The sequence below is a fragment of the Arachis hypogaea genome, chromosome 16, assembly GCF_003086295.3.
Source record: "Arachis hypogaea cultivar Tifrunner chromosome 16, arahy.Tifrunner.gnm2.J5K5, whole genome shotgun sequence".
Taxonomy (NCBI): domain Eukaryota; kingdom Viridiplantae; phylum Streptophyta; class Magnoliopsida; order Fabales; family Fabaceae; genus Arachis; species Arachis hypogaea.
The window spans coordinates 109,169,244-109,183,560 of record NC_092051.1 but is presented as its reverse complement, the minus strand read 5'-3'; the positions used below and the strand labels follow the sequence as shown (position 1 = coordinate 109,183,560).

The following is a 14,317-nucleotide window of genomic DNA, read 5'->3' as shown; positions in this document are numbered from 1 at the left end:
AATACTGGCTTACAACACATCACCAGAACAGCACCATGAATAAAATAAAACAGGAATTCAGCAACAATAGGGTCTTGAAGCAAGAACAAAATGGAAACTTGAAGTGGAGCAATTGACAATTCAATTTGAATTCAAGGAAAACAGTATCACTCCATTGACAATAAACCATTCAATAAGCAAGTAATTTGAATTCAAACACTTTAAACCAAATTGAATTCAATGATTAGGCTCAAATCGGAACAACGAGAAAAATATAGCATCAAAATAGCAATAGGAAACAATCCAGCAGCATTTATTTCTTGAATTCATCAGCCAATCACAAGCATTCAACATGAATTTGAACAACTAAGTATTTTGATTCAAGTGATTGAGTTCAAAATGGGACAAAATAGCAGTAAAGACAACTTAAATTCATACATTCAGCAAAAATCCTCACTGCACAAGCAAGCAACATGAATCCAAACAGATGCTCCTAACTGAATCCAGTAATTAAGTTCAAATTAAAACAAGACTTAGCATCAACCAGGCAGGACAAAGTAGCAATAAACCAGTATGCAGCAGCGTCAAACAAGCCAAATTAGCATAAGAGCAAACCATACATCAACAAACAAAGCAGGAAAATCAATAGAACAGCAACATCCCAAACAACAACATTATTCAAAACAAACCTAAATCCACTATCTAGCTCAGATTCCCTAACCACCTAATCAACTAACATGCATTTCTAACTAAACTAAGTTAACAAAAATTACTAACTAGCTGTAGCAACGAATTGAAATAAAACAGGGGAAAGGCAGAGAACTGAGGAGTAGAGAGTGAACAGAGCAGAAAGTTGATGGAGAGAGGAAGATGGAGGGGAAGTGTGCTGGATGAAGGTTGATGTTGCGGTGAAGGCTTGCCGGCGACAATCGGGGTCACGGCTGTTGATGGCAGTGGAGTTAGGGTGAGTGGGAAATAGAGGAGGAGAGAAAGAAAGAGGGAGAGGGGAAAGAAGAGAGGTGAGGGTGATGGTGATGGCGATGGTGTCGCCAGAGGTGCTCGATGATGGTTGCAGAGAAGAGGAAGGGTGATGGTTATGGAGGGAGAAGAAGAGGGAGAGACGTTGGGGGGAAAGGGTAAGGGAGTGAGCGACTGTGCTAGGGCTTTCGCGCCCCTGGGGTAAGTGAAATTTTGAATCCACGCGAGCACGCACCGTGCGCGTCCGCGTGGATGGGAGAATAAGGAAGTGGTGCGGGAGCGTCATATGCGCCTGGGCGTGGATGGGAGATGTGAGAATGGGCGCGGGCGTGTACTATGCACATCCTCATGGGTGAGCTGGGCCAAAGGCACAAAAGTGGCCCAGAGTTGGCATAACTCTCGGGTCTTTGGCCTGGGTGATGCAAAAACGCATCAACGCGCGCGCACATTGTGCGCTTGTGCGTGGTTGAGTTGAATGATGATGGGACGCGGAGGCGCCAAGTGCGCCAACGCGTGGGTAGGGAAACAAAAAGGACTCGGACGCGTCACGTACGCATCCGCGTGGATTAAGGCCCAAAGTTGGCCCAAAAGTGGCACAACTCTCTGGTCCTTGGCCCTGAAAGTGCGAAATGCACAGCCGGCGCGTGCGCGCACTGTGCACTTGCGCGTGTCCGGTTTTTTTCTTTTCTTTTGAAACACCAAGAAGAGCTCATAATCCTCCCAATCTCCTCTAAAACTAGCTAAAATGTAAAATCAAACATATTTTTGAATTTTTGGGGATTTTTCAAACAAATTGAGAAAACTTGCAATCCAAGAAAAAACTCAAATTCAAAGAATCATCCCTAATTAAGGCATAGAGTCTATAAACAACTTAGCAAGCAAGGCAAAATGTGCTAAGGGGGTAAGGAAGCTATATACAATGGAACCCAATTCATTCATTCATTATATCTACAAGAGAATAGAAAGAGTTTACCATGGTGGGGTGTCTCCCACCAAACACTTTTATTTTAAGTCCTTAAGTTGGATATTTGAGAGGTTCCTTGTCAAGGTGGTTTATGTTTGTATCCATCCTTGAACTTCCAAGAGTGCTTGTCCTTCAATCGGTCGTCAGAATTTCCAACCATCTTCACCAAGCTTGGGTGAGGTTCTCTCCAAGATATGAGTTCCCAAAATTGGTTTTCGTAGTGTGATCTAGGGTTCCATATCTTATCTTCGCACCCATCTTCTAGTTGATCGCTGATGAGCGGATAATTTATACCCTTTTTGGCATTGTTTTTACATAGTTTTTTGTATGTTTTAGTTACTTTTTATTATATTTTTATTAGTTTTTATTCAAAAATCACATTTCTGGACTTTACTATGAGTTTGTGTGTTTTTCTGTGATTTCAGGTATTTTCTGGCTGAAATTGAGAGACCTGAGCAAAAATCTGATTAAGAGGCTAAAAAAGGACTGCAGATGCTATTGGATTCTGACCTCCCTGCACTCGAAGTGGATTTTCTGGAGCTACAGAAGCTCAATTGGTGCGCTCTCAATAGTGTTGGAAAGTAGACATCCTGGGATTTCCAGCAATATATAATAGTTTATACTTTTCTCGAGATTTGATGGCCCAAACTGGCGTTCAAAGTCAGCCTAATACATCTTGGCATAAAACGCCCAAACTGGCACCAGAATTGGAGTTAAACGCCCAAACTAGCACCAAAGCTCGCGTTTAACTCCAGGAACAGCCTAAGCACGAAAAAGCTTCAATGCTCAGCCCAAGCACACACCAAGTGGGCCCCAGAAGTGGATTTCTGTACTATCTGCACTTAGTTACTCATTTTCTGTAAACCTAGGTTACTAGTTTAGTATAAAAATTACTTTTATACATCTCTGGATCGGGAGTCCTTGGCTTATGCCATTTTGTACACATTGGGAGGCTGGCCTCACAGCCATGCCTAGACCTTTCACTTATGTATTTTCTACGGTGAAATTTCTACACCCCATAGATTAAGGTGTGGAGCTCTGCTGTTCTTCATGAATTAATGCAATTACTACTATTTTTCTATTCAGTTCACACCTACTTCTTCTCCAAGATATACTCTCGTACTTAATTCAGTTAAGTCAGAATAAAGGGGTGACCCGTGACAATCACCCAATCTTCGTTACTCGCTTAGCCAAGGTCGCGTGCCTGACAACCACAAAGCGATCTACATGATGTTCAACGTAGTCATTGGACGAAAGCTGGAGTATATTCTCTTGGGTTTCTAATCTAAGATTAGAACCTTCGTGGTATAGGCTAGAATAAAGGCAGCATTCCTGGGATCTGGAAAGTCTAAACCTTATCTGTGGTATTCCGAGTAGGATCCGGGATCCGGAAAGTCTAAACCTTGTTTGTGGTATTCCATGTAGGATCTGGGAAGGGATGACTGTGACGAGCTTCAAACCTGCGAATGTGGGGCACAAGTGACAGTATGCAAAAGGACAATGGTCCTATTCTGACGCTAGCGGGAACCGACAGATGATTAGCCATGCGGTGACAGCGCATATGGATTTGTTTTCATCCGAGAGGATCATACAACTTGCCATGGAAGGAGGTAACGCATGGTTGGAAGAAGGCAATAGGAAAGCAGAGGTTCTGAAGCAACAAAGCATCTCCAGACACTTATCTGAAATTCCTACCAATGAATTACATAAGTATCTCTATCTTATTTTATATTTTATTTATATTTTAATTATCAAAACCTCATAACCATTTGAATCTGCCTGATTGACATTTACAAGGATGACCATAGCTTGCTTCAAGCCGACAATCTCCGTGGGATCGACCCTTACTCACGTAAGGTTTATTACTTGGATGACCCAGTGCACTTGCTGGTTAGTTGTGCGGAGTTGTGAAAAAGAGTTGAGATTACGATCGTGTGTACCAAGTTGTTGGCGCAGTTGAGATCACAATTTCGTGCACCATGTTTTTGGCGCCGTTGCCGGGGATTGTTCGAGTTTGGACAACTGACGGTTCATCTTGTTGCTTAGATTAGGTAATTTTATTTTATTTTTATTTTCGAAAAATTAAAAAAAAATTAATAAAATCATAAAAACAAAAAATTTTATGTTTCTTGTTTGAGTCTAGTATCAAATTTTAAGTTTGGTATCAATTGTATATTTTTAATTTATCTTAAAAAATTTTCGAAAATCCATGTATATGTTCTTCATGATCTTAAGTTGTTCTTGATGAATTTCTTTGTTTGATCTTTAAAATTTTTCTTGTTTGGTGTCCTTTCTTGTTTTTCATATGCATTTTTGAATTATTAGTGTCTATAGAGTAAAAATTTTTAAGTTTGGTATCTTGCATGTTTCTCTTTTCATAAAAATTTTCAAAAATATGTTCTTGATGTTCATCATGATCTTCAAAGTGTTCTTGGTGTTCATTTTGACATTCAAAGTATTTTTGCATGCATTATTAGTTTTGATCTTAAATTTTTATATTATGTGTCATTTAGATGTTTTTCTCTTTCCTCATTAAAAGTTCAAAAATAAAAAATATCTTTCCCTTATTTCACTCATAAATTTCGAAATTTTGAACTGATTTAGTCAAAAAGTTTTAAAATTTAGTTGTTTCTTGTTGATTAAGTCAAAATTTCAATTTAAAAATTTTATCTTTTTCAAATCTTTTTCAAAATCAAATCTTTTTCAATTTCTTTTCATGTTTTTCGAAAATTTTAAAATTGATTTTCAAAATCTTTTTCTTATTTTTATTTCATATTTTCGAAATTAATGCTAACAATTAATGTTTAGATTCAAAAATTTTCAAGTTGTTACTTGCCTATTAAGAAATGATCAATCTTTAAATTCTAGAATCATATCTTTTAATTTCTTGTTAGTCAAGTAATCAACTTTAATTTCAAAAATCAAATCTTTTTAATTTCCTTTTCAATTTTTTTTCAAAATAAGATTTCAATCATATCTTTTTCAAAACTTAATTTCAAAATCTTTTTCTAACTTCTTATGTTTTCAAAATTGATTTTCAAATCTTTTTCAATTAATTACTTGGCTTTTTGTTTGATTTTAAATTGTTTACTAGTTCAATCATATCTTTTTCAAAATCACCTAACTACTTTTCTCTCTCTAATTTTCAAAAATCACTAACACTTTTTCAAAAATCTTTTTAATTAATTAATTTAATTAGTTTTCAAATTTTATTTTATTTCTTTTAAATTCCGAATACTAACCAATAATTAAAATAAAAACAAAAATATTTTCCTTTTATTTTAATTTAAAATTCGAATTATCTCTTTTTCATCTCTTTCTATTTATTTATTTATTTACTAACACTTCTCTTATTCTTATAATTCGAACCCTCTCTCCCTCTCTGTGTTCGAATTCTTCATCTTCTCTCTTCTTCATTCTACTATTCTATTCTTCTACTCACATAAAGGAATCTCTATACTGTGACATAGAGGATTCCTATTCTTTTCTGTTCTCTTCTTTTTCATATGAGCAGGAGCAAGGATAAGAACATTCTTGTTGAAGCTGATCCGGAACCTGAAAGGACTCTAAAGAGGAAGCTAAGAAAAGCTAAGGCACAACACTCTGGAGAGGACCTGACATAATTTTTCGAAAAAGAAGAAGACATGGCCGAACCCAATAACAATGGTGGAGATGCAAGGAAGATGCTTGGTGACTTTATTGCACCCTCTTCTGACTTCTGTGAAAGGAGCATCTCAATTCCTGCAATTGGAGCAAACAACTTTGAGCTTAAGCCTCAATTAGTTTCTCTAATGCATCAAAATTGTAAGTTTTATAGACTTCCATTGGAAGATCCTCATCAGTTTTTAGCTGAATTCTTGTAAATCTGTGACACTGTTAAGACCAATGGGGTTAATCCTGAGGTCTACAGACTTATGCTTTTCCCCTTTGCTGTAAGAGACAGAGCTAGGACATGGTTAGACTCACAACCTAAAGATAGCCTGAACTCTTGGGAAAAGTTGGTCAATGCTTTCTTGGCCAAATTCTTTCCACCTCAAAAGTTGAGCAAGCTTAGAGTGGAAGTCCAAACCTTCAGACAGAAGGAAGGTGAATCCCTCTATGAAGCTTGGGAAAGATACAAGCAATTGATCAGAAGGTGTCCTTTTGACATGTTTTCGGAATGGAACATCATATGTATATTCTATGATGGTCTGTCTGAATTGTCCAAGATGTCATTGGACCACTTTGTTGAAGGATCTCTTCATCTGAAGAAGACGCCTACAGAAGCCCAGGAACTCATTGAAATGGTTGCAAATAACCAGTTCATGTACACTTCTGAAAGGAATCCTGTGAATAATGGGACAACTCAGAAGAAAGGAGTTCTTGAGATTGATACTCCGAATGCAATATTGGCTCAGAACAAAATATTGACTCAGCAAGTCAATATGATTTCTCAGAGTTTGTCTGGAATGCAAGATGCAACAGGAAGTACTAAGGAAGCTTCCTCTGAAGAAGAAGCCTATGACCCTGAGAACCCTAGAATGGAAGAAGTGAATTACATGGGAGATTCCTATGGAAACACCTATAATCCTTCATGGAGGAATCATCCTAATCTCTCATGGAAGGATCAACAGAAGCCTAATCAAGGCTTCAATAATAATAATGGTGGAAGAAACAGGTTTGACAATAGCAAACCTTTTCCATCATCTTCTCAACAACAGACAGAGAATTCTAAGCAGAGCCACTCTGACCTAGCAACTGTAGTCTCTGATCTATCTAAGACCACTCTCAGCTTCATGACTGAAGCAAGGTCCTCCATTAGAAATTTGGAGGCACAAGTGGGTCAGCTGAGTGAGAAAGTTACTGAACTCCCTCCCAGTACTCTTCCAAGCAATACAGAAGAGAATTCAAAATGAGAATGCAAGGCCATAAATATAACCAACATGGCCGAACCTAGTGAGCAAGAAAAGGCAGTGATTTCTAGTGAGGAAGACCTCAATGGACGTCCACTGGCCTCTAAGGAGTTTCCTAATGAGGAACCAAAGGAATCTGAGGCTCATATAGAGACCATAGAGATTCCATTGAACTTACTATTGCCATTCATGAGCTCTGATGAGTATCCTTCCTCTGAAGAGGATGAAGATATTAATTAAGAGCAAGTTACTCAGTATCTAAGAGCAATCATGAAGCTAAATGCCAAGTTATTTGGTAATGAGACTTGGGAGGATGAACCTCCATTGCTCATCAATGAACTAAATGATCTGGTTCAACTAAAATTACCTCAGAAGAAACAAGATCCTGGAAAATTCTTAATAACTTGTACCATAGGCACCATGACCTTTGAGAAGGCTCTGTGTGACCTGGGGTCAAGTATAAACCTCATGCTCCTCTCAGTAATGGAGAAACTAGGGATATTTGAGGTGCAAGCTGCAAGAATCTCACTAGAGATGACAGGCAATTCAAGGAAACAGGCTTATGGACTTGTAGAGGATGTCTTAGTAAAGGTTGAAGGCTTTTACATTCCTGCTGACTTCATAATCCTAGACACTGGGAAGGATGAAGATGAATCCATCATCCTTGGGAGACCTTTCCTAGCCACAGCAAAAGCTGTGATTGATGTGGACAGAGGAGAGCTAGTCCTTCAATTGAATGAGGACTACCTTGTGTTTAAGGCTCAAAGATCTTCTTCTGTAACCATGGAGAGGAAGCATGAAAAGCTTCTCTCAATACAGAGTCAAACATAGCCCCCACACTAAACTTCTAAGTTTGGTGTTGGGAGGCCACCATTAAGCTCTGAATCTCTGTAAAGCTCTCTAAGAGCTCACTGTCAAGCTATTGACATTAAAGAAGCGCTTATTGGGAGGCAACCCAATGTTATTTAATTATATTTATTTATTTTCCATTGTTATTTTATGTTTTCTTTAGGTTGATGATCATGTGAAGTCACAAAAACAACTGAAAAATCAAAAACAGAATGAAAAATAGCATTAAAAATAGCACACCCTGGAGGACAGGCTTATTGGCATTTAAACGCTAGTAAGGATAGCAGAATGGGCATTTAACGCCCATCCTGGCAGCATTATGGGCGTTAAATGCCAGAATGGGCAGCACTCTGGGCGTTTAACGCCAGAAAAGGCTGACTGGCATCTGGCTGGTGTTTAACGGCAGAAATGGGCAGCAGAGTGGCGTTTAACGCCAGGAAAGGTAGCAGAGCTGACGTTAAACGCCAGAATTAGCACAGAATGGGCGTTTGAACGCCAGAATGGTGCAGGGACTCAAATTCCTTGACACCTCAATATCTGTGGACCCCATAGGATCCCCACCTACCCCACCTCTTCTTCTCTCCTCTTCACACCTTTCTATAACACTCTACCCCAAACACCATTGACCAATCACCTCAATACCTCTTCCCCAAATACCTTTCACCTATCAAATCTTACCCTGTTCCCCATATTCTCTTCACCACTCACATCCATCCATCATAAAACCCCACCTACCTCACCATTCAAATTCAAACAATTTTCCTCTCAAACCCACCCACACATGGCCGAATACCCTCTCTCTCTTACCCTATAAATACCTCTCCTTACCACCTTCATTTTCACACAACATACACAATACTACCCCCTTGGCCGAACCTTCTCTTCACCTCCATCTCCTCGATTTCTTCTTCTTCTACTCCTTTTCTTTCTTCTTTTGCTCGAGGACGAGCAAATCTTCTAAGTTTGGTGTGGGAAAGGCTTAAGCTTTTTATTTTTTCATAACCACTAATGGCACCTAAGGCCGGAGAAACCTCTAGAAAGAGGAAAGGGAAGGCAATTGCTTCCACCTTTGAGTCATGGGAGATGGAGAGATTCATCTCAAAAGTGCATCAAGACCACTTCTATGAAGTTATGGCCAAGAAAAAGGTGATCCCCGAGGTCCTCTTTAAGCTAAAAAAGAGTGAATACCCAGAGATCCGACATGAAGTTCGAAGAAGAGGTTGGGAAATTCTCACTAACCCCATTCAACAAGTCGGGATCTTGATGGTTCAAGAGTTCTATGCTAATGCATGGATCACTAAGAACCATGACCAAAGTGTGAACCCGAACCCAAAGAATTGGCTAACAATGGTTCGGAGAAAATACTTAGTTTTAGTCCGGAAAATGTGAGGTTGGCATTCAACTTGCCAATGATGCAAGGAGATCCTCACCCTTTCACTAGAAGGGTTAACTTTGACCAAAGGTTGGACCAAGTCCTTAGGGACATTTGTGTGGAAGGCGCCCAATGGAAGAGAGACACAAGAGGCAAGCCGGTTCAACTAAGAAGGCTTGACCTCAAGCCCGTGGCTAGGGGATGGTTGGAGTTCATCCAACACTCAATCATTCCTACTAGCAACCGGTCTGAAGTTACAATAGACCGGGCTATCATGATCCATAGTATCATGAATGGAGAGGAAGTAGAAGTTCATCAGATCATATCCTTGGAACTCTACAAGGTGGCGGACAAGTCTTCCACTTTGGCAAGGTTAGCCTTCCCTCATCTCATTTGTCACCTATGCAATTCAGCCGGAATTGTCATAGAGGAAGATACCCTCATTGAAGAGGACAAGCCCATCACTAAGAAAAGGATGGAGCAAACAAGAGAGCCCACTCATGGAACTCAACAAGAGCATAAGGAAATTCCTCCTCATGAAATTCCTGAGATGCCTCAAGGGATGTATTTTCCTCCATAAAACTATTGGGAGCAAATCAACACCTCCCTAGGAGAATTAAGTTCCAACATGGGACAACTAAAGGTGGAGCACTAAGAGCATTCCATCCTCCTCCATGAAATTAGAGAGGACCAAAGAGCCATAAGTGAGGAGCAACAAAGGCAAGGAAGAGACATAGAAGAGCTAAAGCACTCCATAAGATCTTCAAGAGGAAGAACTAGCCACCATCACTAAGGTGGACCCGTTCTTTAATTTTCTTGTTCTTATTCTTCTATTTTTCGTTTACTATGCTTTATGTTTGTCTATGTTTGTGTCTTTATTACATGATCATTAGTGTCTAGTGTCTATGCCTTAAATCTATGAATGTCCTATGAATCCTTCACCTTTCTTAAATGAAAAATGTTTTAATTACAAAAGAACAAGAAGTACATGGTTTTGAATTCTATCTTGAAATTAGTTTAATTATTTTGATGTGGTGACAATACCTTTTGTTTTCTGAATGAATGCTTGAACAATGCATATTTTTTAATTTATTGGTTATGAATGTTAAAATTGTTGGCTCTTGAAAGAATGATGAAAAAGGAGAAATGTTATTTGATAATCTGAGAAATCATATAATTGATTCTTGAAGCAAGAAAAAGCAGTGAATAGACAAAGCTTGCAGAAAAAAAAGGGTGGCAAAAAAAAGGAGAAAGAAAGAAAAAGAAAAAGCAAGCAAAAAAATCCAATAGCCCTTTAAACCAAAAGGTAAGGGTAAAATAAAAAGGATCCAAGGCTTTGAGCATTAATGGATAGGAGGGCCCAAAGGAATAAAATCCTGGCCTAAGCGGCTAAACCAAGCTGTCCCTAACTATGTGCTTGTGGCGTGAAGGTGTCAAGTGAAAAGCTTGAGACTGAGCAGTTAAAGTCGTGGTCCAAAGCAAAAAGAGTATGCTTAAGAGCTCTGGGCACCTCTAATTGGGGACTCTAGCAAAGCTGAGTCACAATCTGAAAAGGTTCACCCAGTTATGTGTCTGTGGCATTTATGTATCCAGTGGTAATACTGGAAAACAAAATGCTTAGGGCCACGGCTAAGACTCATAAAGTAGCTGTGTTCAAGAATCAACATATTGAACTAGGAGAATCAATAACACTATCTAAATTCTGAGTTCCTATGGATGCCAATCATTCTGAACTTCAAAGGATAAAGTGAGATGCCAAAACTGTTCAGAAGCAAAAAGGCTACAAGTCCCGCTCATCTAATTGGAACTAAGTTCTTTGATAAGTTTGGAATTCATTGTATATTCTCTTCTTTTTATCCTAATTTTTTTTCAGTTGCTTGGGGACAAGCAACAATTTAAGTTTGGTGTTGTGATGAGCGGATAATTTATACCCTTTTTGGCATTGTTTTTACATAGTTTTTACTATGTTTTTGTTACTTTTTATTATATTTTTATTAGTTTTTATTCAAAAATCACATTTCTAGACTTTACTATGAGTTTGTGTGTTTTTCTGTGATTTCAGGTATTTTCTGGCTGAAATTGAGGGACCTGAGCAAAAATCTTATTCAGAGGCTAAAAAAGGACTATAAATGCTGTTGGATTCTGACCTCCCTGCACTTGAAGTGGATTTTCTGGAGATACAGAAGCCCAATTGGCGCGCTCTCAATTGCATTGGAAAGTAAACATCCTGGGCTTTCCAGAACTATATAATAGTTCATACTTTGTCTGAGATTTGATGGCCCAAACCGACGTTCAAAGTTAGCCTAAAACATCTTGGCGTAAAACGCCCAAACTGGCACTAGAATTAGAGTTAAACGCCCAAACTGGCACCAAAGCTGGCGTTTAACTCCAGGAACAGCCGAAGCACGAAAAAGCTTCAATGCTCAGCCCAAGCACACACCAAGTGGGCCCCAGAAGTGGATTTCTGCACTATCTGCACTTAGTTACTCATTTTTTGTAAACCTAGGTTACTAGTTTAGTATAAAAACTACTTTTAGACATCTCTGGACGGGGAGTCCTTGGCTTATGCCATTTTGTACACATTGGGAGGCTGGCCTCACGGCCATGCCTAGACCTTTCACTTATGTATTTTCTATGGTGGAGTTTCTACACCCATAGATTAAGGTGTGGAGCTCGGCTGTTCTTCATAAATTAATGCAATTACTACTGTTTTTCTATTCAATTCTTGCCTACTTCTTCTCCAAGATATACTCTCGTACTTAATTCAGTTAAGTCAGAATGAAGAGGTGACCCGTCACAATCACCCAATCTTTGTTACTAGCTTAGCCAAGGTCGCGTGCCTGACAACTACAAAGCGATCTACATGATGTTCAATGTAGTCATTGGACGATAGCTGGAGTATATTCTCTTGGGTTTCTAATCTAAGATTAGAACCTTCGTGGTATAGGCTAGAATAAAGGCAGCATTCTTGGGATTCAGAAAGTCTAAACCTTGTCTGTGGTATTCCGAGTAGGATCCAGGATCCGGAAAGTCTAAACCTTGTCTGTGGTATTCCGAGTAGGATCTGGGAAGGGATGACTGTGACGAACTTCAAACCTGCGAATGTGGGCACAAGTGATAGTGCGTAAAAGGACAATGGTCTTATTCCGATGCTAGCGAGAACCGACAGATGATTAGCCGTGCAGTGACAGCGCATATGGATTTGTTTTCATCCGAGAGGATCATACAGCTTGCCATGGAAGGAGGTAGTGCATGGTTGGAAGAAGGCAATAGGAAAGCAGAGGTTCTAAAGCAACAAAGCATCTCCAGACACTTATCTGAAATTTCTACCAATGAATTACATAAGTATCTCTATCTTATTTTATATTTAATTTATATTTTAATTATCAAAACCTCATAACCATTTGAATCTGCCTGACTGAGATTTACAAGGATGACCATAGCTTGCTTCAAGCCGACAATCTCCGTGGGATCGACCCTTGCTCACGTAAGGTTTATTACTTGGATGACCCAGTGCACTTGCTGGTTAGTTGTACGGAGTTGTAAAAAAGAGTTGAGATTACGATCGTGCGTACTAAGTTGTTGGCGCAGTTGAGATCACAATTTCATGCACCAATCGCCTTCATTCCATCAGGGTGACAAGAAAGCAGAATTCTCATGAAAGCACCAAAGTACCCTCCTAGACCCATTTAATTGATCATTACACTAATCCATACTCTTCAATTTTGAGTTTCCAACCATAATGAGCCTAGATTTACAACACCAACCACTAAACATCCTCTTCTTTCGCTTAATTCCACAAAGCGCCCTAAGTTGGCCATCCGTTTCAAGCAAACCAAATTCAAGTGGAATAATAAAGCTTAGAATTAGAAGTTTTACCCACTCAAACAAAGGATTGGATGACAACCTAGGTGGAAGAGTTCCCAATGATCTTGACAAAGCACACTCCACTCCTGTCCATCCTCTTCTAGAGGCTTCCACCACTTGGCAAGGTTTTTCAAGTTCCTCCTCTTGCCAAGCTTCCTCAAGTTCACACACTTCTTCCTCAATTTCTTCTATCTCTTCCCCATCACTCTCATCATAGATAGGAGGTCTAGTGAAGTCTACCTTATCATCAAGTCTAAGCATATTGGGGAAGGACTTTTCAAACTCGAAAGGGTCATATATTGATGCGGAATCATCGTATATAAGGGAGCTTGTTGCTTGGGACACTTCTTCCAATTCTTCACTCACAATATGCCTTGGAGGTTGCACATCCTCCTCAACATTGCGTTCTAGTCCACTGGGAGAAGGCTCAACAAGATCATCAAGGGGATTGATCAATGTGGGCAAAAAATCACTAATGATGGAATCCACTTCTTGATCAATTTCCATCAACTCTCTGTCTACTTTTACAACATTACTCTCTGATAAACCACTATTTTATGGTTTATATTGTCTTTAATTGTGTGGTTTTATCATGATCTTTGCCCACTTATTCATTAAATAAGCATGCATTTATATTTCCTTCCTAAAGTTATTGCATGATTGAAAACTTGCTTCCTGGAGACTTTTAATTATGTATTTTATTTCCCCTTTATTCCATTCGATGCCGTGATCTGTGTGTTAAGTGTTTTAGGATTTATAGGGCATGAATGAGTTGGAGATTGGGAAGGAAGCTTGTAAAAATGGAAGGAACACAAGAAATTGAGGAGATGACCAGCGAGAAGCGACGCGGCCGCATGGACGACGCGACCGCACGGAGAAGAGCAAATCACAGTGACGCGGCCGCATGGATGACGCGACCGCGCGGCATCGAATAGTACGAGTGACACGGCCGCATGGATGACGCGACCGCGTGGCAAAGCAGAACGCCGAATGACGCGTCCGCATGAGTGACGCGATCGCGTGACATGCGCGATCTGCAGAAACGCTGGGGGCGATTTCGGGCCCCATTTTGACCCAGTTTTCGGCCTAGAAAAGCATACTAGAGCCAGAGAACATGCAGAAACCAGAGAGAACATTCATTCCGCATAGTTTTAGTTTTTAGATCTAGTTCTACTCCTCCTCTAGGTTTTCTCTCTACACATTCATAGTTTTTAGGATTAGTTATTTTTCGTTATCTTTGCATTGGGATATTGATAAGAGTTATTGCCTCATCAAGACTTCGACATTCTAGTTCGTTCTCTTCACTTGTCTTTTACTCTTCCGTGTTCCTTAATTTACTTAATTTTACTATTGGATTATTTTAGCATTTATTAATACAAGAATCACTTTTAATTTAAATTAATCTTTTGAGCATTA

The 14,317-nt window shown here is 39.4% G+C and overlaps 1 non-coding gene across 1 annotated transcript; it reads right to left on the bottom strand.

Moving 5' to 3' along the window:
• Window positions 1–5,967: 5,967 nt before the first annotated feature.
• On the bottom strand, window positions 5,968–6,071 carry LOC112761753 (small nucleolar RNA R71). The gene has a single exon (XR_003182132.1). It is a non-coding gene; the product is annotated as a small nucleolar RNA R71 (small nucleolar RNA).
• Window positions 6,072–14,317: the final 8,246 nt, after the last annotated feature.